The sequence below is a fragment of the Drosophila teissieri genome, chromosome 2L, assembly GCF_016746235.2.
Source record: "Drosophila teissieri strain GT53w chromosome 2L, Prin_Dtei_1.1, whole genome shotgun sequence".
NCBI lineage: Eukaryota > Metazoa > Arthropoda > Insecta > Diptera > Drosophilidae > Drosophila > Drosophila teissieri.
In genome coordinates, this window is record NC_053029.1 from 25,567,740 (window position 1) to 25,593,917 (window position 26,178).

At 39.8% G+C, this 26,178-nt stretch overlaps 1 protein-coding gene and 1 long non-coding RNA gene across 2 annotated transcripts in view; both read left to right on the forward strand.

Moving 5' to 3' along the window:
- LOC122611608 (coiled-coil domain-containing protein 40) overlaps nucleotides 1–26,178 on the forward strand; it is a 134,711-nt gene that overhangs the window by 69,713 nt on the left and 38,820 nt on the right. The window lies entirely within an intron of this gene.
- Nucleotides 24,338–24,997, forward strand: LOC122611611. Its single transcript, XR_006325544.1, has 2 exons — nucleotides 24,338–24,578; nucleotides 24,637–24,997. It is a non-coding gene; the product is annotated as an uncharacterized LOC122611611 (long non-coding RNA).

Sequence of the window (26,178 nt, forward strand, 5' to 3'; positions counted from 1 at the left end):
TGTTGTTGCCTTTGGGACATACAGAAGCCACGTGTCCCATTTCGTCGCATTTAAAACATCTTATGTTCGAACGATCTTTTGACCCAGACGTGTTGCTTCCGCTGTGGCTTCTTCCTTTGGTGTTTGATGTACCTTCCATTCGAGCGCGGCATTCGGCGAATTTGTGGACAACTTTTGCACAAAAATGGCACTTAGTCTGCGACTGCATCCTCGACTTCTTTTTTTCTGGGGCAGAATCATCTTCGTTGTTACGTTTCTTGAAGGCGTAAGCTTGCAGCTGTTGTTGAAGCTCATTGCGCGTAGCCACATTTGTCGTAAACACCCAACGCAACAAATTATTATCGATTTGTGCCATGTGAGCCAACGCTACCGATACCGCAATCTCCTCCAGATCCTTGGCCTTCCAATTAGACAGCAACAAGGTGACAATGCGACTTCCATACTGGGCAAAGCTCTCTCCAGGTTTTGGACGTCCATTCAAAACGTTCATGAGAATGGCAGCCGTCGTCTCAATCCCAACGAATCGCTGTATGAACAGTTCCTTGAACTGCGGCCATGTTATTCCAGCGAAGCATATCTGCGACAGCCATTGCGACGCACTGCCTTCTAGCGCTTTGCTCAACGCTATTACGAGCGCACTGCCTACAAGCGCATTATCTGCAAAGATTAAGTCCACCGTGGTGCACCATGCAGATGGATCCGCTCCAGCGCTATCAGCGCAGAATTTTGGCAGTGTGACGTGCAAAGCCTTTTCATCTGACGCCGGTGCTCTCGTGGCGTGCATGGTTTTTATTATTTCCATGAGGTTACGGTTTTGTGTTTCCAACGCAGCCATATACTGATCAGCGCTGGGCTCTTGTGGCGAAGGCGATCCCACTTCTGATGTCGGCAATAGGGGAGTCTTATCCATTTTATTTGTAAGTTTCACAATTTTGGTACAGCAGCACAGCAAGTTCCGATTTATTTCACCAGCTAAACTTCACTGAGGTGATTTTCTCCTTTTCTAATCCTCCTCATATTCTATTCGGTCTATACACAACACTGGCGTTCACTATATTGTCATCCCTCTCTAACACACTATTTATGACAACTAGATAGGACCTCACTCAGCTGCAGAGGCCGTCTGCGCCTCTGCTGCAGTGCTTCTCAGAATTTCACCACAATGCTACAATTTCATCAGATTGTGAAATCATGGTAACGGTTCCCAAAATTCCTGGGGACGCGCTCCGACACGGCCTTCCTGACCTATCACACGTCCTCGTGTGTCTAATCCACCGTTCAAGTCAAACTCACAATATTTCATCAACTTAATTCCAATTTATTTAACAAACTTCAATGTATTTCTCTCTTACATTTATTTACTTATAGAGCCGCTTACACAAACATGGATTGACAACTCATCTCATGATTGATTTTTCTTTTACAAACTTAATTATAAAGACATCTCCAATTTACGTATCAAAACCTCAAACTATTCTTATTTTCCATAACTTTACTTTCACATATCAACATTGGCGTGTCTTCTCTCACACCCAATCTCTTGACCCCCGCCATAACACTTCTCGTCCCTGCGAGATAGCTGTTATAGTGCGGTCATTACTCTTTTTGAACGCACGCCATTTCATTCGTGCCGTTTATCAAATATTTCCACTCTTGGGACACAGATGCACGTTCACTAGTGACATCTTTCAACTTTTCTCCCTCTTGGGTGTCACCATTACATTCTGCTGTCAATCGTCTGTCTGGTAGAGCTCTTAGCCATTCATGCGAATATTTGTATGTTCGCTTATTAACTAACGACTTCAACTCGTATCGATCACCATCTAGTACATTAATTAACTGAAATGGGCCCTTAAATTTGGGGTCAAGCTTTGTTTGATGCCGCTCCTCGCTTTTCAGTAACACATGATCTCCTACCTTATACGGAACTATTTTTGCCTTGTTTTTATCAAACCTTTGTTTATCATACTGTGCATTCTTTTGTATGTTTTCTTTGGCTTGTGCCCTCATCTGTTCTCTATCGACTACACTTTCTTCCACATCGACTGGCAACAACCCAAAAGGCCTAGCTTCTCTTCCTATCAGCAATTCCAAGGCACTTGCCTTAGTGACTCGATTTGTGGTGCAATTCATGGCTAGTTGGATTTCTGCCAATGCATCTTGCCATGATCGCTGACTCGTTTCCACCGCAGTGAGCATGGTCTTAAGAGTGCTCATCACCCTTTCAACCTGCCTATTTGCTCTACTGGCACCTGTAGCTATTAAGTGCAACTCAATCCTGTTTGTTGAACAAAATTCACGGAACTTGTTGCTGGCAAAACTTCTGCCCTGATCCGCTATAATACGACTGGGAACTCCAAAGAAAGACATACTTGACTTTATAGCTTTAATACAATTTTCCGAGTCAAGATTTAGAGTATGATACAAGTGAACAAACTTAGTGAACGCATCTATCTGAACTATAATATATTCCTTTAGATCGTTCTTTCCACTAAGCTTCCCACTTATATCTACGTGTACGGTATGCCAAGGTATGTCAATTTTGGGAATTGGGTGCATTTCAATTTGCATTTTACCTGATGAAGGCTTGGACAGTTTGCATGTCATGCAATTTTCAACAAATTTTCTTACATATTTGGTCATGTGCTCAAACCAATATTTCTCGTAGACTTTGTCTAAAGTTTTCTGCCACCCCAAATGCATTACAGCTTCGTGTACGTGGTTAATGACGGACCACCTAAACGCTTTAGGGATTACTGGTAGGCAACGAGTCTTGCCATTACGCTGTATTTTGCGATATAATAATCCAGTTCGAACCTCATATGTGTTATCGATATTTGCCTCCATGTCCTCATTATTCAATTGAGCCAAGATTTTATTTATGCCCTCATCTCGTTGCTGTTCGGCTAATAGCCAATTATCTGTTATTGTCGCCAGATCAACACGAACTTCATCTACTTTGCTTATGGCATTTGAAACTGTGGGAATCGGATTTCGTGATAAAAAATCCACATGAGCCATTTGGCTGCCCTTGCGATATTCTACACTAAAGTCAAATGCCTGTAAGTACGCCCACCAGCGGTGTACTCTTGGTGTCAACTCAGCCTTTGTACGACTAGCTTTCAATGAGTTGCAATCATTATACACAACAAATTTTCTACCGTGCAAATAATGTCTAAAATGTCTTACTGCATTATAGACAGCTAGCGTCTCTAACTCATACGAGTGATATTTGGCTTCTGATATTGACGTGCATTTGCTATTATATCTGTGTTTCCCTTCTATTTTATGCATGAGCATAGCCCCATAGCCATCTGCACTGGCATCAGTATGCAATTCAATTGGAAGCTTAGGGTCGAATATGGTCAATACAGGGTCACATGTAAGCACTTTGATAATATCCTGCCGTATCTTCTCGTGTTCCTCCTTCCAAACAAAAGCATTCAGCTTAGAGGTTAACTAATACAGTGGCTTCATCTTCTCTGAGAATCGTGGAACAAATTGTCTGAAATACGATGCCAGACCTATAAACTGCCTTAACTGTGTTGTCGAGGTTGGCTGAGATAAAACAGAAAGAGCTTCTATCTTACGAGGATTTGGTTTAATTTCTCCATCCTTGATATAGAATCCTAGGTACTCTATTCCTGTACAAAGAAAATGACATTTTTTTATATTAAACGAGAACCCTGCCTCTGACAATGCTTTTAACACTGTATTCAACCTCTCATATGCTTCCTCCTTTGTATTCGCAACTACTAGCACATCGTCTATGTAAACAACTGCGTAAGAATAGGCTAAGTCCCCCAGAGCTTGAATAATGGCACGTTGAAAAATAGACGACGCATTTTTTAGACCAAATGGCATGGCAAGAAACTCATACTGACCCTCTGTAGTCACAAATGCTGTTTTTTCTATAGAATCTGGATGAATCGGTATTTGATAAAATCCGCTGGCCATGTCTAAGATGGAAAAATATTTACCACCCCGCAAACGATCTATTTGATCCGAAATCAGTGGCAACGGAAACTTATCAGAAATCGTATTTAAGTTTAGCTCACGAAAATCGATACACAACCTATCACTGCCGTCCTTCTTCTTAACTAATAACATCGGACTTGCAAATGGAGAACTGCTGGGACGAATTACATTAGATTCAAGCATCTGTTCTATCTTTTCTCTGACCAACAGTTTCTCATCTGCACTGAGTCGATATGGGCGCCTTTGAACAGTTTTATTCTATCGATGAAACGAATTTCCAATGCTCCTGTGGTTACACGCTTATTTGGTATCCCAATTACAAAACTATCGGCATACTTTTCCAATATATTTCTTAATTTACTTTTATCATTATCACTTAAATCTGTATTGGTGTCAAAAAGCATTTCCAAGGTGTTCTCAGGTGCATCATTTTGAACGGCATTAATAATTTTGGATTTGTAAATACTAAATTTATCAGATTCAATCAATACACCGAAACCAAGCTTTAATATGTCTTGGCCAATCATTATGTCGTGCTTTAAATAGTTTATCCATTACAACATGAAACAAAATTTCTAAATTAAATTTTGACATTTGGACTGTTGACAGTATTTGCAAGTGGCTCTTAACTATATTATCACCAATTCCTCTTAAAATAACTAGATTATTACTTCTCTTGCCAGCTAATTCGTTGCTTAATTTTTCTTTTACCAAAGAACATTCGGCTCCCGTATCGAAGAAGAATGGAAAGGGCTCACCCGATTGAAAGAATAATCCACTTGGCTCACTTAATTTGCATACGTCAACTCGCTTTTCGATGTATTTGTTGTTGCCTTTGGGACATACAGAAGCCACGTGTCCCATTTCGTCGCATTTAAAACATCTTATGTTCGAACGATCTTTTGACCCAGACGTGTTGCTTCCGCTGTGGCTTCTTCCTTTGGTGTTTGATGTACCTTCCATTCGAGCGCGGCATTCGGCGAATTTGTGGACAACTTTTGCACAAAAATGGCACTTAGTCTGCGACTGCATCCTCGACTTCTTTTTTTCTGGGGCAGAATCATCTTCGTTGTTACGTTTCTTGAAGGCGTAAGCTTGCAGCTGTTGTTGAAGCTCATTGCGCGTAGCCACATTTGTCGTAAACACCCAACGCAACAAATTATTATCGATTTGTGCCATGTGAGCCAACGCTACCGATACCGCAATCTCCTCCAGATCCTTGGCCTTCCACTTAGACAGCAACAAGGTGACAATGCGACTTCCATACTGGGCAAAGCTCTCTCCAGGTTTTGGACGTCCATTCAAAACGTTCATGAGAATGGCAGCCGTCGTCTCAATCCCAACGAATCGCTGTATGAACAGTTCCTTGAACTGCGGCCATGTTATTCCAGCGAAGCATATCTGCGACAGCCATTGCGACGCACTGCCTTCTAGCGCTTTGCTCAACGCTATTACGAGCGCACTGCCTACAAGCGCATTATCTGCAAAGATTAAGTCCACCGTGGTGCACCATGCAGATGGATCCGCTCCAGCGCTATCAGCGCAGAATTTTGGCAGTGTGACGTGCAAAGCCTTTTCATCTGACGCCGGTGCTCTCGTGGCGTGCATGGTTTTTATTATTCCCATGAGGTTACGGTTTTGTGTTTCCAACGCAGCCATATACTGATCAGCGCTGGGCTCTTGTGGCGAAGGCGATCCCACTTCTGATGTCGGCAATAGGGGAGTCTTATCCATTTTATTTGTAAGTTTCACAATTTTGGTACAGCAGCACAGCAAGTTCCGATTTATTCCACCAGCTAAACTTCACTGAGGTGATTTTCTCCTTTTCTAATCCTCCTCATATTCTATTCGGTCTATACACAACACTGGCGTTCACTATATTGTCATCTCTCTCTAACACACTATTTATGACAACTAGATCGGACCTCACTCAGCTGCAGAGGCCGTCTGCGCCTCTGCTGCAGTGCTTCTCAGAATTTCACCACAATGCTACAATTTCATCAGATTGTGAAATCATGGTAACGGTTCCCAAAATTCCTGGGGACGCGCTCCGACACGGCCTTCCTGACCTATCACACGTCCTCGTGTGTCTAATCCACCGTTCAAGTCAAACTCACAATATTTCATCAACTTAATTCCAATTTATTTAACAAACTTCAATGTATTTCTCTCTTACATTTATTAACTTATAGAGCCGCTTACACAAACATGGATTGACAACTCATCTCATGATTGATTTTTCTTTTACAAACTTAATTATAAAGACATCTCCAATTTACGTATCAAAACCTCAAACTATTCTTATTTTCCATAACTTTACTTTCACATATCAACATTGGCGTGTCTTCTCTCACACCCAATCTCTTGACCCCCGCCATAACACTTCTCGTCCCTGCGAGATAGCTGTTATAGTGCGGTCATTACTCTTTTTGAACGCACGCCATTTCATTCGTGCCGTTTATCAAATATTTCCCCTCTTGGGACACAGATGCACGTTCACTAGTGACATCTTTCAACTTTTCTCCCTCTTGGGTGTCACCATTACATTCTGCTGTCAATCGTCTGTCTGGTAGAGCTCTTAGCCATTCATGCGAATATTTGTATGTTCGCTTATTAACTAACGACTTCAACTCGTATCGATCACCATCTAGTACATTAATTACCTGAAATGGGCCCTTAAATTTGGGGTCAAGCCTTGTTTGATGCCGCTCCTCGCTTTTCAGTAACACATGATCTCCTACCTTATACGGAACTATTTTTGCCTTGTTTTTATCAAACCTTTGTTTATCATACTGTGCATTCTTTTGTATGTTTTCTTTGGCTTGTGCCCTCATCTGTTCTCTATCGACTACACTTTCTTCCACATCGACTGGCAACAACCCAAAAGGCCTAGCTTCTCTTCCTATCAGCAATTCCAAGGCACTTGCCTTAGTGACTCGATTTGTGGTGCAATTCATGGCTAGTTGGATTTCTGCCAATGCATCTTGCCATGATCGCTGACTCGTTTCCACCGCAGTGAGCATGGTCTTAAGAGTGCTCATCACCCTTTCAACCTGCCTATTTGCTCTACTGGCACCTGTAGCTATTAAGTGCAACTCAATCCTGTTTGTTGAACAAAATTCACGGAACTTGTTGCTGGCAAAACTTCTGCCCTGATCCGCTATAATACGACTGGGAACTCCAAAGAAAGACATACTTGACTTTATAGCTTTAATACAATTTTCCGAGTCAAGATTTAGAGTATGATACAAGTGAACAAACTTAGTGAACGCATCTATCTGAACTATAATATATTCCTTTAGATCGTTCTTTCCACTAAGCTTCCCACTTATATCTACGTGTACGGTATGCCAAGGTATGTCAATTTTGGGAATTGGGTGCATTTCAATTTGCATTTTACCTGATGAAGGCTTGGACAGTTTGCATGTCATGCAATTTTCAACAAATTTTCTTACATATTTGGTCATGTGCTCAAACCAATATTTCTCGTAGACTTTGTCTAAAGTTTTCTGCCACCCCAAATGCATTACAGCTTCGTGTACGTGGTTAATGACGGACCACCTAAACGCTTTAGGGATTACTGGTAGGCAACGAGTCTTGCCATTACGCTGTATTTTGCGATATAATAATCCAGTTCGAACCTCATATGTGTTATCGATATTTGCCTCCATGTCCTCATTATTCAATTGAGCCAAGATTTTATTTATGCCCTCATCTCGTTGCTGTTCGGCTAATAGCCAATTATCTGTTATTGTCGCCAGATCAACACGAACTTCATCTACTTTGCTTATGGCATTTGAAACTGTGGGAATCGGATTTCGTGATAAAAAATCCACATGAGCCACATGAGCCTGAAAAATAGACGACGCATTTTTTAGACCAAATGGCATGGCAAGAAACTCATACTGACCCTCTGTAGTCACAAATGCTGTTTTTTCTATAGAATCTGGATGAATCGGTATTTGATAAAATCCGCTGGCCATGTCTAAGATGGAAAAATATTTACCACCCCGCAAACGATCTATTTGATCCGAAATCAGTGGCAACGGAAACTTATCAGAAATCGTATTTAAGTTTAGCTCACGAAAATCGATACACAACCTATCACTGCCGTCCTTCTTCTTAACTAATAACATTGGACTTGCAAATGGAGAACTGCTGGGACGAATTACATTAGATTCAAGCATCTGTTCTATCTTTTCTCTGACCAACAGTTTCTCATCTGCACTGAGTCGATATGGGCGCCTTTGAACAGTTTTATTCTTATCGATGAAACGAATTTCCAATGCTCCTGTGGTTACACGCTTATTTGGTATCCCAATTACAAAACTATCGGCATACTTTTCCAATATATTTCTTAATTTACTTTTATCATTATCACTTAAATCTGTATTGGTGTCAAAAAGCATTTCCAAGGTGTTCTCAGGTGCATCATTTTGAACGGCATTAATAATTTTGGATTTGTAAATACTAAATTTATCAGATTCAATCAATACACCGAAACCAAGCTTTAATATGTCTTGGCCAATCATTATGTCGTGCTTTAAATAGTTTATCCATTACAACATGAAACAAAATTTCTAAATTAAATTTTGACATTTGGACTGTTGACAGTATTTGCAAGTGGCTCTTAACTATATTATCACCAATTCCTCTTAAAATAACTAGATTATTACTTCTCTTGCCAGCTAATTCGTTGCTTAATTTTTCTTTTACCAAAGAACATTCGGCTCCCGTATCGAAGAAGAATGGAAAGGGCTCACCCGATTGAAAGAATAATCCACTTGGCTCACTTAATTTGCATACGTCAACTCGCTTTTCGATGTATTTGTTGTTGCCTTTGGGACATACAGAAGCCACGTGTCCCATTTCGTCGCATTTAAAACATCTTATGTTCGAACGATCTTTTGACCCAGACGTGTTGCTTCCGCTGTGGCTTCTTCCTTTGGTGTTTGATGTACCTTCCATTCGAGCGCGGCATTCGGCGAATTTGTGGCCAACTTTTGCACAAAAATGGCACTTAGTCTGCGACTGCATCCTCGACTTCTTTTTTTCTGGGGCAGAATCATCTTCGTTGTTACGTTTCTTGAAGGCGTAAGCTTGCAGCTGTTGTTGAAGCTCATTGCGCGTAGCCACATTTGTCGTAAACACCCAACGCAACAAATTATTATCGATTTGTGCCATGTGAGCCAACGCTACCGATACCGCAATCTCCTCCAGATCCTTGGCCTTCCACTTAGACAGCAACAAGGTGACAATGCGACTTCCATACTGGGCAAAGCTCTCTCCAGGTTTTGGACGTCCATTCAAAACGTTCATGAGAATGGCAGCCGTCGTCTCAATCCCAACGAATCGCTGTATGAACAGTTCCTTGAACTGCGGCCATGTTATTCCAGCGAAGCATATCTGCGACAGCCATTGCGACGCACTGCCTTCTAGCGCTTTGCTCAACGCTATTACGAGCGCACTGCCTACAAGCGCATTATCTGCAAAGATTAAGTCCACCGTGGTGCACCATGCAGATGGATCCGCTCCAGCGCTATCAGCGCAGAATTTTGGCAGTGTGACGTGCAAAGCCTTTTCATCTGACGCCGGTGCTCTCGTGGCGTGCATGGTTTTTATTATTTCCATGAGGTTACGGTTTTGTGTTTCCAACGCAGCCATATACTGATCAGCGCTGGGCTCTTGTGGCGAAGGCGATCCCACTTCTGATGTCGGCAATAGGGGAGTCTTATCCATTTTATTTGTAAGTTTCACAATTTTGGTACAGCAGCACAGCAAGTTCCGATTTATTCCACCAGCTAAACTTCACTGAGGTGATTTTCTCCTTTTCTAATCCTCCTCATATTCTATTCGGTCTATACACAACACTGGCGTTCACTATATTGTCATCCCTCTCTAACACACTATTTATGACAACTAGATAGGACCTCACTCAGCTGCAGAGGCCGTCTGCGCCTCTGCTGCAGTGCTTCTCAGAATTTCACCACAATGCACAGTGGTTGCGCCCATAGGCCAAAAATCAAAAAAAAAAATTTTCCAAATATTTACGAAAAGTAACCAGATTGTCTCTAAAATGTCCAAATATATGTATGCCAAGACCGTTTTGTCTTAACTCTAACGGGACATTTTAAAAATAGAGTGTAAAGGGAGAACAATTGTTCATTTTTGTAGTACAGCGGAGTTTTGATTGCTTTTCGTCGCAACAAAAGTGAATTTCAAAGTGGTCAAACGTGCGATTGATAGGTCCAGTTTTAATTATTTAAAATGAATTTTAAAGTTTCAGGTATTTACTTTAAGAAATTCTAATTGTGAAATTCACTGAATTGATTTATCATATTTGGTGAATTTTTGATGGATTATACCTTTTTTGTGTAGTATGTGAACGTCATTTTCCTAGTTTAGGTAAACTTTTAGATATATTGCCCCCCGATCCCCCCTTAATGGGTGCTATCACTGGATTTGTCAATGTTTTAAGGAAATAAAAATCGTAAGTCTAGCTGCAAATATTTGCAAACATTCGTGTAAACAATAATAAACTCAAGCTGTCTTGCAGTCGTATTTTGCTGCTTGTCCTATGTTTTTGTGATGTTTCTTTTGTAATCATCATTTGTGTTTGTCAATTATGTTTGTGTGAACAATTTTGCTTATTATTTTTTTCCCCATACTTTTTTCCAATTCTTATTTTTCAAAGAACTTACAGTAAAAATTTCATAATGATATCTCAACGGGAACTATTTATGGCCGCGGTCCCCTACAAGTGCAACCACTGTGCAATGCTACAATTTCATCAGATTGTGAAATCATGGTAACGGTTCCCAAAATTCCTGGGGACGCGCTCCGACACGGCCTTCCTGACCTATCACACGTCCTCGTGTGTCTAATCCACCGTTCAAGTCAAACTCACAATATTTCATCAACTTAATTCCAATTTATTTAACAAACTTCAATGTATTTCTCTCTTACATTTATTAACTTATAGAGCCGCTTACACAAACATGGATTGACAACTCATCTCATGATTGATTTTTCTTTTACAAACTTAATTATAAAGACATCTCCAATTTACGTATCAAAACCTCAAACTATTCTTATTTTCCATAACTTTACTTTCACATATCAACATTGGCGTGTCTTCTCTCACACCCAATCTCTTGACCCCCGCCATAACACTTCTCGTCCCTGCGAGATAGCTGTTATAGTGCGGTCATTACTCTTTTTGAACGCACGCCATTTCATTCGTGCCGTTTATCAAATATTTCCCCTCTTGGGACACAGATGCACGTTCACTAGTGACATCTTTCAACTTTTCTCCCTCTTGGGTGTCACCATTACATTCTGCTGTCAATCGTCTGTCTGGTAGAGCTCTTAGCCATTCATGCGAATATTTGTATGTTCGCTTATTAACTAACGACTTCAACTCGTATCGATCACCATCTAGTACATTAATTACCTGAAATGGGCCCTTAAATTTGGGGTCAAGCCTTGTTTGATGCCGCTCCTCGCTTTTCAGTAACACATGATCTCCTACCTTATACGGAACTATTTTTGCCTTGTTTTTATCAAACCTTTGTTTATCATACTGTGCATTCTTTTGTATGTTTTCTTTGGCTTGTGCCCTCATCTGTTCTCTATCGACTACACTTTCTTCCACATCGACTGGCAACAACCCAAAAGGCCTAGCTTCTCTTCCTATCAGCAATTCCAAGGCACTTGCCTTAGTGACTCGATTTGTGGTGCAATTCATGGCTAGTTGGATTTCTGCCAATGCATCTTGCCATGATCGCTGACTCGTTTCCACCGCAGTGAGCATGGTCTTAAGAGTGCTCATCACCCTTTCAACCTGCCTATTTGCTCTACTGGCACCTGTAGCTATTAAGTGCAACTCAATCCTGTTTGTTGAACAAAATTCACGGAACTTGTTGCTGGCAAAACTTCTGCCCTGATCCGCTATAATACGACTGGGAACTCCAAAGAAAGACATACTTGACTTTATAGCTTTAATACAATTTTCCGAGTCAAGATTTAGAGTATGATACAAGTGAACAAACTTAGTGAACGCATCTATCTGAACTATAATATATTCCTTTAGATCGTTCTTTCCACTAAGCTTCCCACTTATATCTACGTGTACGGTATGCCAAGGTATGTCAATCTTGGGAATTGGGTGCATTTCAATTTGCATTTTACCTGATGAAGGCTTGGACAGTTTGCATGTCATGCAATTTTCAACAAATTTTCTTACATATTTGGTCATGTGCTCAAACCAATATTTCTCGTAGACTTTGTCTAAAGTTTTCTGCCACCCCAAATGCATTACAGCTTCGTGTACGTGGTTAATGACGGACCACCTAAACGCTTTAGGGATTACTGGTAGGCAACGAGTCTTGCCATTACGCTGTATTTTGCGATATAATAATCCAGTTCGAACCTCATATGTGTTATCGATATTTGCCTCCATGTCCTCATTATTCAATTGAGCCAAGATTTTATTTATGCCCTCATCTCGTTGCTGTTCGGCTAATAGCCAATTATCTGTTATTGTCGCCAGATCAACACGAACTTCATCTACTTTGCTTATGGCATTTGAAACTGTGGGAATCGGATTTCGTGATAAAAAATCCACATGAGCCACATGAGCCTGAAAAATAGACGACGCATTTTTTAGACCAAATGGCATGGCAAGAAACTCATACTGACCCTCTGTAGTCACAAATGCTGTTTTTTCTATAGAATCTGGATGAATCGGTATTTGATAAAATCCGCTGGCCATGTCTAAGATGGAAAAATATTTACCACCCCGCAAACGATCTATTTGATCCGAAATCAGTGGCAACGGAAACTTATCAGAAATCGTATTTAAGTTTAGCTCACGAAAATCGATACACAACCTATCACTGCCGTCCTTCTTCTTAACTAATAACATCGGACTTGCAAATGGAGAACTGCTGGGACGAATTACATTAGATTCAAGCATCTGTTCTATCTTTTCTCTGACCAACAGTTTCTCATCTGCACTGAGTCGATATGGGCGCCTTTGAACAGTTTTATTCTATCGATGAAACGAATTTCCAATGCTCCTGTGGTTACACGCTTATTTGGTATCCCAATTACAAAACTATCGGCATACTTTTCCAATATATTTCTTAATTTACTTTTATCATTATCACTTAAATCTGTATTGGTGTCAAAAAGCATTTCCAAGGTGTTCTCAGGTGCATCATTTTGAACGGCATTAATAATTTTGGATTTGTAAATACTAAATTTATCAGATTCAATCAATACACCGAAACCAAGCTTTAATATGTCTTGGCCAATCATTATGTCGTGCTTTAAATAGTTTATCCATTACAACATGAAACAAAATTTCTAAATTAAATTTTGACATTTGGACTGTTGACAGTATTTGCAAGTGGCTCTTAACTATATTATCACCAATTCCTCTTAAAATAACTAGATTATTACTTCTCTTGCCAGCTAATTCGTTGCTTAATTTTTCTTTTACCAAAGAACATTCGGCTCCCGTATCGAAGAAGAATGGAAAGGGCTCACCCGATTGAAAGAATAATCCACTTGGCTCACTTAATTTGCATACGTCAACTCGCTTTTCGATGTATTTGTTGTTGCCTTTGGGACATACAGAAGCCACGTGTCCCATTTCGTCGCATTTAAAACATCTTATGTTCGAACGATCTTTTGACCCAGACGTGTTGCTTCCGCTGTGGCTTCTTCCTTTGGTGTTTGATGTACCTTCCATTCGAGCGCGGCATTCGGCGAATTTGTGGCCAACTTTTGCACAAAAATGGCACTTAGTCTGCGACTGCATCCTCGACTTCTTTTTTTCTGGGGCAGAATCATCTTCGTTGTTACGTTTCTTGAAGGCGTAAGCTTGCAGCTGTTGTTGAAGCTCATTGCGCGTAGCCACATTTGTCGTAAACACCCAACGCAACAAATTATTATCGATTTGTGCCATGTGAGCCAACGCTACCGATACCGCAATCTCCTCCAGATCCTTGGCCTTCCACTTAGACAGCAACAAGGTGACAATGCGACTTCCATACTGGGCAAAGCTCTCTCCAGGTTTTGGACGTCCATTCAAAACGTTCATGAGAATGGCAGCCGTCGTCTCAATCCCAACGAATCGCTGTATGAACAGTTCCTTGAACTGCGGCCATGTTATTCCAGCGAAGCATATCTGCGACAGCCATTGCGACGCACTGCCTTCTAGCGCTTTGCTCAACGCTATTACGAGCGCACTGCCTACAAGCGCATTATCTGCAAAGATTAAGTCCACCGTGGTGCACCATGCAGATGGATCCGCTCCAGCGCTATCAGCGCAGAATTTTGGCAGTGTGACGTGCAAAGCCTTTTCATCTGACGCCGGTGCTCTCGTGGCGTGCATGGTTTTTATTATTTCCATGAGGTTACGGTTTTGTGTTTCCAACGCAGCCATATACTGATCAGCGCTGGGCTCTTGTGGCGAAGGCGATCCCACTTCTGATGTCGGCAATAGGGGAGTCTTATCCATTTTATTTGTAAGTTTCACAATTTTGGTACAGCAGCACAGCAAGTTCCGATTTATTCCACCAGCTAAACTTCACTGAGGTGATTTTCTCCTTTTCTAATCCTCCTCATATTCTATTCGGTCTATACACAACACTGGCGTTCACTATATTGTCATCCCTCTCTAACACACTATTTATGACAATTAGATCGGACCTCACTCAGCTGCAGAGGCCGTCTGCGCCTCTGCTGCAGTGCTTCTCAGAATTTCACCACAATGCTACAATTTCATCAGATTGTGAAATCATGGTAACGGTTCCCAAAATTCCTGGGGACGCGCTCCGACATATATATATTCGTATATATATATGCATATATATGCGTATAAGTTAAAATTTTGAAAATATTGAAGAGTGAAGTTTGTTTTGCCAAGGAATGGCCGTATCGAGAATAGGATAGTTATAGTTTTTTTTATTTTATTTAATTTTTTTTTGTTGTATTATATATAATTTTTTTTGTAGTGGGAAATTATTGAAGTTTGGTGAGGAGAATATGTTCATGTGAGAGAATGGTGTTCTGTGTAAATATGTGAAGAAAATCGAAACAAAAAGAAAAAAAAACAAGAAAATATATGATATGAAAAAAATAGAAAAAAATATAAATTGTGCGTTAATAATAAAATAGTTGAAATATAAGTAAAATATAAGTAAAGTAATGAAGTGAATCGGTCCAGTGAAACATATATAAAAGCGATGATGATTGAGTGCTAACAAAAGAAAATGAAAAATAATTACAATAAAATTTCGAGAAAAATGAGGGGAAAATGATGACGTTGCCAGGTGAAATCGAGTGATCAATAATAAAAAGAAAACAACAAAAAGTGATCTAAAAGCTCCTTTACCCCTCCCTATAGATTCGCCGAAAGCGCTTTCGCCGTCTGGATATGGAGAGGTAAGTCTGCACAACAATTGTTCTAAAATCAAAAGCAAAACAAAGAAAATGTAAAAGCATGTAGAAATCGACGCAAAGTCAAATCGATGTCTCTCAGTAAAGAAAATATCATGTCGATTCTCAATCAACTAATTATTTTTCAATGCTTGTAATTTAACACCGTCTGAGCTGCCATATATTCGCCATCGAATTCTTTTTTTTATTAAAACATGCAAGGAAAACCTTACTTTTGCCTTCCCCATCTTTATTATTCGCATTTATTTTATTTTTAATACTTATTGTATACTATTTTATATTTTTTATTATACCTATTCTAAATATATACATATCTATACCTATACATATACATACATATACATATTATCTACCCACAGCACCATTCTCATATCTCTCACATAAAGAAAAAAATAATATATAAGCTCATTTTAGAAGTTATGATTTAGGTAAATTTTAAATGGAGAAATTAAATGAAAAATTAGTCTTATGAATAAAATGTTTTGAAGTTGAAATGATTTGTTAATTTTTCTGCCGTAGGGGTCATGCTGAACCTAAAAATGATAGGGTGTTAAAACGTGAACTTGAAAATAGGGACCATATAAAATTAATTTTTTTTTGTGCGGAATAAAATGGTCAAGGTTGGGTGGGCTAATACTAGTTGCTATAAAAACAGCCATAGCAACAATTTTTCAAGTCGCCTTGTTTCATAAATTCTTTTCTGTCTATCGCCCCAATGTTTCCTTTTGTTTTTTTTTGGTTCTTTTCGGATCTGAGTGCCCTTTTCCTATAATTCCCGAAGCACGCGAAATTTAATAATTCTTTTTGCATACGACGCCAGCACTGCGAGTAATACACTTAGAAAAACCCACCCATCGTCCCGAATCTGAGCAAGGCCGGAAGCAACGCGTGCGGTATTACCTCGTATGTCCATCAGCTGGTCCGAATAATATTAACAGTGATATGCTACAGAATAATTAATGGCGCCCAAACGTGTCGGCCAACCGGCAAGCCGAGTAATATATGCTAACTGGCCATCTCCATTGAACAACTTTTGGAAATCAGCAGAAGCTTAGGCCAACTAATCCCTCACGCACACTCTTTTCTAAAATTTCTATCTTTTGTCTTGTGAAAAATAAAAAAATAAACAAACATGCTATTGCAAATGGACCAGGTGGACGAAAGTATCATTCAATAGATTTTTGGCCCTGGCTCTGCAAAGTATACATATTTAAACCTAGACTCTAAGAGTTTAGACTAGCGAATGATTTCAAGTAATCGCGCTTCGACCAAAGAGTCTAAGGTTAATTGTATTTTAGTCGAGATAAATGGGAAAGTCGAAGTAAAGGATTTCTGGATGCAGTGTAAGCCTTTTCCTTTCTTAAATTTGCCCGACTTCTATACCCTTCTACATATCTAATAATTTAGCTATTGAATACGATTAGTTTCAAAATAACCAACGGAGCTAGCTAAATTCTCTGTGTTGATTGTTTTTCTTATTATACTTTAGGTTCTGCGTATATTGAATTCTTTTGTGGTATATTACTACAAATTTTATCTATACAAAACTTAAAAGGAATCTTATCTGATTCAAGATATCTAATAATTTTGCTATTGAATACGATTAGTTTTAAAATAACCAACGAAGCTAGCTAAATTTTTTGTGTTGATTGTTTTCCTTATGATATTTTATGTTCTGTGTATACTGAACTCTTTTGTGGTATATTACTACAAATGTGTTCTATACCAAACATAAAATTAATCCTATCTTACAGAACTGAATAAAACAAGTTTATACCCTTTCTGAAACAAGTAATAGCATGACCCCGGTATTTAATTGAATAATACTTATCACACCTTTTGAGTTAAATTAAATTATTATAGTTTTCTTAAAACCATGCATTTAACACGCAGCCCAGAGACAGTACATGAGGAAGAAAGAGCTGCACATTGCTTCATATGTACTAACCCCATTGAGTATACAGCACAGCTGCTAACAACAAATTGTGATCATACGTTCCACCTGGCGTGTTTTAATACGACAAACCGCAAAGTGTGTCCCGTCTGTAGAGCTCCCATTGAATTGACAGAATCGGGAGACAATAGCCTGGCAGAAAAACCATCAGGTTCCCAAACCAACAGTTAGAAGCAAATAATGATGGATGGATGATGGATTCGCAAGTGGGTGATCCAAATATAGCTAAACTAGTTCAGGCTATAACAGACGCGTTGAGTTCCGCTGCACATAGGCAGGCAGAAGAAATAAGGGATATGTCAGACAGGCAAACACGACTTATTTCAAGGGCAATTGAGGCAGGCTTCCAAAGAATGTCTCTACCGAGTCGGACAAGCGAAATAAACAGGAGAGAGCAAGTTCCGACAGAAATTTCCCCTAATCAATCCGGAAATATAAACACCGAAGCCAGTTTCCATTCAGAAGCATTTGATCTCCGGCCAGATCGTATTAGCCAAATTATGACTAATTGGAAATTGAGATATACGGGTAAGGGTTTCCTGTCAGTTGACGATTTCATTTATCGAGCAGAAGCGTTGACTAGGCAAACACTGGACGGGAATTTTAACTTGCTGGCCCGATATTCGAGCAACTTGTTTGAAGGTGGGGCAGTAGAGTGGTTTTTGAGGTATCATAAGACAGTACCAATAATAATTTGGACCGACTTGTGCGTGGCTTTAAGGACACAGTTTAAAGATGCACGTACGGATAGAGATATCCAAGCCTCAATTGATCAGCGTAAACAGAAGCACAATGAGTCGTTTGATGAATATTATCAGGCAATCGCGGCAATGGCTGACCATTTATCGCAGCCAATGTCGGAATCCTATATGCTAGGGGTCTTAAGGTCAAACTTTTTGACGGAAATACAACATGAGCTGCTTCATATTCCCATCCACAGCGTGGCTGACCTGCGCCAAGCGGTGCGCAGACATGAGATTTTCAAGCAGCAATTGTCTAAGCCACATAATACCTTCAGTCGACCGCCGCCCAAAAGACAGGTGAACGAAATAGAACCGCAATTTAAGGATCAACTAGATAGTGAAGATCCAGAAGTTGAAGAAATTGCGGCCATAGATTTAAAATGTTGGAACTGTGACATGACAGGGCATAGATACCATGATTGTACGAGGGAACGCCGCGTTTTCTGCTATGGTTGCGGAAAACCTGATACCTACCGCCCAAATTGCAGTCATTGTCAGTCTTCAAAAAACTGGAAAGGCCGAGCACCAACAAACAGTGCTCGCAAAACATATCTGTCGTCCGAACCGAAAGTAGATCAATAAGTCACGAACCAGTTCTTCTTATCGCTGACATTCCTAAGCCAACAAATCGTACACATATCCCGGAAGTATCAATAGGTAACCAACATTATAGTATTAAAGAAAAGGTCCCAGCCATAAATGAAAAATCAAAACAATGCAAACCAGACCGTCGCCGTCATTATTTCGAGAAGCGTAAGCAAGAACGCGTTACGGTGCTTTCAGCCATGATTGGAAATACGCTAGACGTACGACCATATGCAGAAATATCTATTTTGGGCAGAACTGTTAGTGGGTTGCTAGACTCTGGAGCATCTATCAGTTGGATAGGCGGAACCTTTGCAGACGATCTCTTAAATGACCAAAGCCAAGGGCTCAAACCTTTTAAATGTTCAGTAAAAACTGCAGATGGAAAGTCCCAGCGGGTTATGGGCAAGCTGACCACAGAAATATTCTTTAGGAACAAGTCGGAGGAAATTAATTTGTATATCGTTCCATCGTTGTCTCAAAATCTTTACCTAGGAATTGATTTCTGGATCAGGTTTGATTTGCTACCTTCGTTCAACTCTAATCTTGCTGTTTCAGCAGTAGAAGATTCTATGCTGCGCCCGTTAACTGCGAAGCAGCAAAAACAACTAAAAGATTCCATTGCACTATTTCCGTCATTTTCTGAAACTGGATTGGGTCGCACTTCCGTTCTTAGTCATTGCATTGATGTGGAAAATTCAAAACCAATAAAGCAGAGGCATTATCCAGTGTCTCCCGCTATTGAAAAAATGATGTACGCAGAGCTTGACCGCATGTTGTCGTTAGGAGTGATCGAGGAATCCAACAGTGCATGGTCCTCTCCTGTAGTCCTTGTACGTAAGCCAGGAAAAGTCCGCCTTTGTTTGGATAGCAGGAAGGTAAATGCAGTAACGGTTAAGGATGCATACCCTATGCCGTTTATTGATGGTATACTAAGCCGTTTGCCAAAAGCTGAGTTCATTTCTAGCTTAGACTTAAAGGATGCGTTTTGGCAAATTCCGCTTGAATCAAAATCGAGGGATAAGACTGCGTTTACGGTCCCAGGCCGCCCTCTCTATCAATATACTGTCATGCCATTTGGGCATCCAGATTAACTGTCGGCCATTGTAGACTTTCCGGAACCTCGATCAGTTAAACAGCTTCGCAGATTTTTGGGCATGACTGGGTGGTACCATAAATTCATTAAAAACTATGCCACCGTTGCTTCACCCTTGACTGATGCCCTTAGACAAAAAAGGAAATTTGAATGGTCCGCAGAGGCGCAAAAGGCGTTAGAAGCTCTGAAACAACACATGTGCGAGGCACCTGTCTTGCATAGCCCAAATTTTGATGAACCCTTCTTTATACATTGTGACGCCAGTCACACTGGAATTGGTGGGGTATTGGTTCAGTTAAGTACTGAAGGTGACGAAGTACCGATCGCTTTTATGTCGCGAAAATTAAATCAATGCCAAAGGAATTACTGGGCTAATACTAGTTGCTATAAAAACAGCCATAGCAACAATTTTTCAAGTCGCCTTGTTTCATAAATTCTTTTCTGTCTATCGCCCCAATGTTTCCTTTTGTTTTTTTTTGGTTCTTTTCGGATCTGAGTGCCCTTTTCCTATAATTCCCGAAGCACGCGAAATTTAATAATTCTTTTTGCATACGACGCCAGCACTGCGAGTAATACACTTAGAAAAACCCACCCATCGTCCCGAATCTGAGCAAGGCCGGAAGCAACGCGTGCGGTATTACCTCGTATGTCCATCAGCTGGTCCGAATAATATTAACAGTGATATGCTACAGAATAATTAATGGCGCCCAAACGTGTCGGCCAACTGGCAAGCCGAGTAATATATGCTAACTGGCCATCTCCATTGAACAACTTTTGGAAATCAGCAGAAGCTTAGGCCAACTAATCCCTCACGCACACTCTTTTCTAAAATTTCTATCTTTTGTCTTGTGAAAAATAAAAAAATAAACAAACATGCTATTGCAAATGGACCAGGTGGACGAAAGTATCATTCAATAGATTTTTGGCCCTGGCTCTGCAAAGTATACATATTTAAACCTAGACTCTAAGAGTTTAGACTAGCGAATGATTTCAAGTAATCGCGCTTCGACCAAAGAGTCTAAGGTTAATTGTATTTTAGTCGAGATAAATGGGAAAGTCGAAGTAAAGGATTTCTGGATGCAGTGTAAGCCTTTTCCTTTCTTAAATTTGCCCGACTTCTATACCCTTCTACATATCTAATAATTTAGCTATTGAATACGATTAGTTTCAAAATAACCAACGGAGCTAGCTAAATTCTCTGTGTTGATTGTTTTTCTTATTATACTTTAGGTTCTGCGTATATTGAATTCTTTTGTGGTATATTACTACAAATTTTATCTATACAAAACTTAAAAGGAATCTTATCTGATTCAAGATATCTAATAATTTTGCTATTGAATACGATTAGTTTTAAAATAACCAACGAAGCTAGCTAAATTTTTTGTGTTGATTGTTTTCCTTATGATATTTTATGTTCTGTGTATACTGAACTCTTTTGTGGTATATTACTACAAATGTGTTCTATACCAAACATAAAATTAATCCTATCTTACAGAACTGAATAAAACAAGTTTATACCCTTTCTGAAACAAGTAATAGCATGACCCCGGTATTTAATTGAATAATACTTATCACACCTTTTGAGTTAAATTAAATTATTATAGTTTTCTTAAAACCATGCATTTAACACGCAGCCCAGAGACAGTACATGAGGAAGAAAGAGCTGCACATTGCTTCATATGTACTAACCCCATTGAGTATACAGCACAGCTGCTAACAACAAATTGTGATCATACGTTCCACCTGGCGTGTTTTAATACGACAAACCGCAAAGTGTGTCCCGTCTGTAGAGCTCCCATTGAATTGACAGAATCGGGAGACAATAGCCTGGCAGAAAAACCATCAGGTTCCCAAACCAACAGTTAGAAGCAAATAATGATGGATGGATGATGGATTCGCAAGTGGGTGATCCAAATATAGCTAAACTAGTTCAGGCTATAACAGACGCGTTGAGTTCCGCTGCACATAGGCAGGCAGAAGAAATAAGGGATATGTCAGACAGGCAAACACGACTTATTTCAAGGGCAATTGAGGCAGGCTTCCAAAGAATGTCTCTACCGAGTCGGACAAGCGAAATAAACAGGAGAGAGCAAGTTCCGACAGAAATTTCCCCTAATCAATCCGGAAATATAAACACCGAAGCCAGTTTCCATTCAGAAGCATTTGATCTCCGGCCAGATCGTATTAGCCAAATTATGACTAATTGGAAATTGAGATATACGGGTAAGGGTTTCCTGTCAGTTGACGATTTCATTTATCGAGCAGAAGCGTTGACTAGGCAAACACTGGACGGGAATTTTAACTTGCTGGCCCTATATTCGAGCAACTTGTTTGAAGGTGGGGCAGTAGAGTGGTTTTTGAGGTATCATAAGACAGTACCAATAATAATTTGGACCGACTTGTGCGTGGCTTTAAGGACACAGTTTAAAGATGCACGTACGGATAGAGATATCCAAGCCTCAATTGATCAGCGTAAACAGAAGCACAATGAGTCGTTTGATGAATATTATCAGGCAATCGCGGCAATGGCTGACCATTTATCGCAGCCAATGTCGGAATCCTATATGCTAGGGGTCTTAAGGTCAAACTTTTTGACGGAAATACAACATGAGCTGCTTCATATTCCCATCCACAGCGTGGCTGACCTGCGCCAAGCGGTGCGCAGACATGAGATTTTCAAGCAGCAATTGTCTAAGCCACATAATACCTTCAGTCGACCGCCGCCCAAAAGACAGGTGAACGAAATAGAACCGCAATTTAAGGATCAACTAGATAGTGAAGATCCAGAAGTTGAAGAAATTGCGGCCATAGATTTAAAATGTTGGAACTGTGACATGACAGGGCATAGATACCATGATTGTACGAGGGAACGCCGCGTTTTCTGCTATGGTTGCGGAAAACCTGATACCTACCGCCCAAATTGCAGTCATTGTCAGTCTTCAAAAAACTGGAAAGGCCGAGCACCAACAAACAGTGCTCGCAAAACATATCTGTCGTCCGAACCGAAAGTAGATCAATAAGTCACGAACCAGTTCTTCTTATCGCTGACATTCCTAAGCCAACAAATCGTACACATATCCCGGAAGTATCAATAGGTAACCAACATTATAGTATTAAAGAAAAGGTCCCAGCCATAAATGAAAAATCAAAACAATGCAAACCAGACCGTCGCCGTCATTATTTCGAGAAGCGTAAGCAAGAACGCGTTACGGTGCTTTCAGCCATGATTGGAAATACGCTAGACGTACGACCATATGCAGAAATATCTATTTTGGGCAGAACTGTTAGTGGGTTGCTAGACTCTGGAGCACCTATCAGTTGTATAGGCGGAACCTTTGCAGACGATCTCTTAAATGACCAAAGCCAAGGGCTCAAACCTTTTAAATGTTCAGTAAAAACTGCAGATGGAAAGTCCCAGCGGGTTATGGGCAAGCTGACCACAGAAATATTCTTTAGGAACAAGTCGGAGGAAATTATTTTGTATATCGTTCCATCGTTGTCTCAAAATCTTTACCTAGGAATTGATTTCTGGATCAGGTTTGATTTGCTACCTTTGTTCAACTCTAATCTTGCTGTTTCAGCAGTAGAAGATTCTATGCTGCGCCCGTTAACTGCGAAGCAGCAAAAACAACTAAAAGATTCCATTGCACTATTTCCGTCATTTTCTGAAACTGGATTGGGTCGCACTTCCGTTCTTAGTCATTGCATTGATGTGGAAAATTCAAAACCAATAAAGCAGAGGCATTATCCAGTGCCTCCCGCTATTGAAAAAATGATGTACGCAGAGCTTGACCGCATGTTGTCGTTAGGAGTGATCGAGGAATCCAACAGTGCATGGTCCTCTCCTGTAGTCCTTGTACGTAAGCCAGGAAAAGTCCGCCTTTGTTTGGATAGCAGGAAGGTAAATGCAGTAACGGTTAAGGATGCATACCCTATGCCGTTTATTGATGGTATACTAAGCCGTTTGCCAAAAGCTGAGTTCATTTCTAGCTTAGACTTAAAGGATGCGTTTTGGCAAATTCCGCTTGAATCAAAATCGAGGGATAAGACTGCGTTTACGGTCCCAGGCCGCCCTCTCTATCAATATACTGTCATGCCATTTGGGCATCCAGATTAACTGTCGGCCATTGTAGACTTTCCGGAACCTCGATCAGTTAAACAGCTTCGCAGATTTTTGGGCATGACTGGGTGGTACCATAAATTCATTAAAAACTATGCCACCGTTGCTTCACCCTTGACTGATGCCCTTAGACAAAAAAGGAAATTTGAATGGTCCGCAGAGGCGCAAAAGGCGTTTGAAGCTCTGAAACAACACATGTGCGAGGCACCTGTCTTGCATAGCCCAAATTTTGATGAACCCTTCTTTATACATTGTGACGCCAGTCACACTGGAATTGGTGGGGTATTGGTTCAGTTAAGTACTGAAGGTGACGAAGTACCGATCGCTTTTATGTCGCGAAAATTAAATCAATGCCAAAGGAATTACTGGGCTAATACTAGTTGCTATAAAAACAGCCATAGCAACAATTTTTCAAGTCGCCTTGTTTCATAAATTCTTTTCTGTCTATCGCCCCAATGTTTCCTTTTGTTTTTTGTTGTTTCTTTTCGGATCTGAGTGCCCTTTTCCTATAATTCCCGAAGCACGCGAAATTTAATAATTCTTTTTGCATACGACGCCAGCACTGCGAGTAATACACTTAGAAAAACCCACCCATCGTCCCGAATCTGAGCAAGGCCGGAAGCAACGCGTGCGGTATTACCTCGTATGTCCATCAGCTGGTCCAAATAATAATAACAGTGATATGCTACAGATTGTGCTCTTTATTGTATTAAAAGCTAATATAGAAGTTCCTTATAGCGGCCGCTGCCAGATGCATTGCTTGCCGGCTATGCAGTAGCTACCTGCCAGACGCTGTGTCAGCAGTTTGACCGGGGCTGGTCAACGGACAATCGGTCGTTGCGGGTTAACTTAGTTAACTTGCATATCCATACGGCAAAAAAAAAAAATAATATAAAAAAAAACAAGAGAATGCTATAGTCGAGTTCCCCGACTACCAGATTACTCAGGTAGTGGAAGTGTCACCGATAAATTTCAACATGTTCTGGAAAAGCCGTATAAATTGGGAAAAAAAATTCAAATAAATTTTCATCAAATGAAAAATAAGTTAAAAATTTGGGCGTATTAGTTTTTTGTGGGCTTTTGAAAAATGTTTTGATATTTTTCCATTTTTAGTTAGTCTTGTAACAAAATTACAGACACGCCCAGAATGAAATATATGTACAATAAACTACTGACCGAATGAAATGGTAATGATGAATAGTTCATCTGCAAAATAGACAGAAACGGGTACTATTCGACCTAATAGGTTCATCCTTTAAATTTCTTTTAGGATAAAAATTAATTTTAAATAAAAACAAGAGTGAACGCTACAGTCGAGTTCCCCGTCTATCTGATACCCGTTACACAGCTATTGGAAGTGCGAAGGAGAGACTTCAACACTGACAGTTTTTGGCGGTTTGTAGGCGTTAGAGTGGACGTGGCAAAATTTTTTTGGCAACCTGATCCTTATAGATTTTTCTTTTATGGTCTTTATTATTAATCAAGTAGTTACCGTATTGCGTGTAATTACTTATTTCTTTGTATTTTGGATTTGATTTTCCTACTTGATTATTCTTAACAAATATATTTGCGAAGTTTGACTCGTTTATGTTATCTTGTTTAGCAATTAAAGTTTGTTTATTTCTTACTAGCTTTTCCGATATTTTGGAGATGTCTTCGTGACAAAGTATATTATTAAATAAATCTATCGGTCTAATATTTATGGTTGAATGAATTGTATTATTATAGAAAACAATTGCATTATAAACATTATCTTGAATAGTGTCAATATTGTTTGGATCAGCATTATACAATCGCATATGTTCATTGAGGGTTAAATGTAATATTTCCACGTCCAAGTTTCCAGTTTTCTTATAAGGAGTTGTAAAGTGCACATCTATGTTATTTTCGAGGAGAAATTGCTTTATTACGACAATGTCGAATTCGTTATCAGTTACGATCTTTTTCGGCTTTCCTAGGTATTGAATTCTTAATTTTATTATCTGCCTTTAATATGTTGAGCGGTGGCATATTTAGACATTTTGTCAATTGATGTAACGTACATAATATTTCTTTTAGGATACCAGATGTCTATGTGAATTATATCGTTTATTTTATCTGGCGTTTCTGTAATATTTAAATTATATTTTATAGGTTTCCTATCATATTTGGCTAAATTACAAATTTTACAATTGTTAATATAATTTTGAATAAACTTTTTACATTTTTGGATAATAGTATTTTTTCCTTATAG